The sequence below is a fragment of the Oncorhynchus keta genome, chromosome 23 (genome assembly GCF_023373465.1).
Source record: "Oncorhynchus keta strain PuntledgeMale-10-30-2019 chromosome 23, Oket_V2, whole genome shotgun sequence".
Taxonomy (NCBI): Eukaryota; Metazoa; Chordata; class Actinopteri; order Salmoniformes; family Salmonidae; genus Oncorhynchus; species Oncorhynchus keta.
Genome location: NC_068443.1, coordinates 15,590,848 through 15,591,980, shown reverse-complemented (window position 1 = coordinate 15,591,980; position 1,133 = coordinate 15,590,848). Strand labels below are relative to the sequence as shown.

At 43.8% G+C, this 1,133-nt stretch overlaps 1 long non-coding RNA gene across 1 annotated transcript in view; it reads left to right on the top strand.

The window, feature by feature from the left end:
• Positions 1-525: 525 nt before the first annotated feature.
• Positions 526-1,133, top strand: part of LOC127911112 (uncharacterized) — a 613-nt gene continuing 5 nt past the window's right edge. Inside the window, exons 1-3 of the long non-coding RNA XR_008077620.1 lie at positions 526-622; positions 782-989; positions 1,087-1,133. The exon at positions 1,087-1,133 is cut by the window's right edge and continues 5 nt beyond it. This is a non-coding gene — a long non-coding RNA (uncharacterized LOC127911112). The remainder of the gene's footprint in view (positions 623-781; positions 990-1,086) is intronic.

The following is a 1,133-nucleotide window of genomic DNA, read 5'->3' as shown; positions in this document are numbered from 1 at the left end:
TGAATTCTGTGAAGCATTTCTTTGGGTTGCAATTTCTGAGGCTGTTAACTTTAATTATTACACCTTTATTTCAACAAGGAACACAGACGGAGGACTCTTTTACAGCTGGGCCCTGCATATACATTTTTACACATACAGGTTAGGTACAATGATTAAGAAATTACACTAGACCAGCAAAACGATCACAGATAACACAAGAAAATACAGCAGCAGATTGTTACATTTACTCCCCTAACAGGTTATTCCCCTAACAGGTTATTCCCCTAACAGGTTGTTCCCCTAACAGGTTGTTCCCCAAACAGGTTATTCCCCTAACAGGTTATTCCCCTAACAGGTTGTTCCCCTAACAGGTTGTTCCCCAAACAGGTTATTCCCCTAACAGGTTATTCCCCTAACAGATTATTCCCCTAACAGGTTATTCCCCTAACAGGTTGTTCCCCTAACAGGTTGTTCCCCTAACAGGTTATTCCCCTAACATGTTGTTCCCCTAACAGGTTGTTCCCCTAACAGGTTATTCCACTAACAGGTTGTTCCCCTAACAGGTTATTCCCCTAACAGGTTGTTCCCCTAACAGGTTGTTCCCCTAACAGGTTATTCCCCTAACAGGTTATTCCCCTAACAGGTTGTTCCCCTACAGGTTATTCCCCTAACAGGTTATTCCCCTAACAGGTTTTTCCCCTAACAGGTTATTCCCCTAACAGATTATTCCCCTAACAGGTTGTTCCCCTAACAGGTTATTCCCCTAACAGGTTATTCCCCTAACATGTTATTCCCCGAACAGGTTATTCCCCTAACAGGTTGTTCCCCTAACAGGTTATTCCCCTAACAGGTTATTCCCCTAACAGGTTATTCCCCTAACAGGTTATTCCCCTAACAGGTTGTTCCCCTAACAGGTTGTTCCCCTAACAGGTTATTCCCCTAACAGGTTATTCCCCTAACAGGTTGTTCCCCTAACAGGTTGTTCCCCTAACAGGTTATTCCCCTAACAGGTTTTTCCCCTAACAGGTTATTTCCCTAACAGGTTGTTCCCCTAACAGGTTGTTCCCCTAACAGGTTATTCCCCTAACAGGTTATTCCCCCTAACAGGTTATTCCCCTAACAGGTTGTTCCCCTAACAGGTTATTCCCCTAACA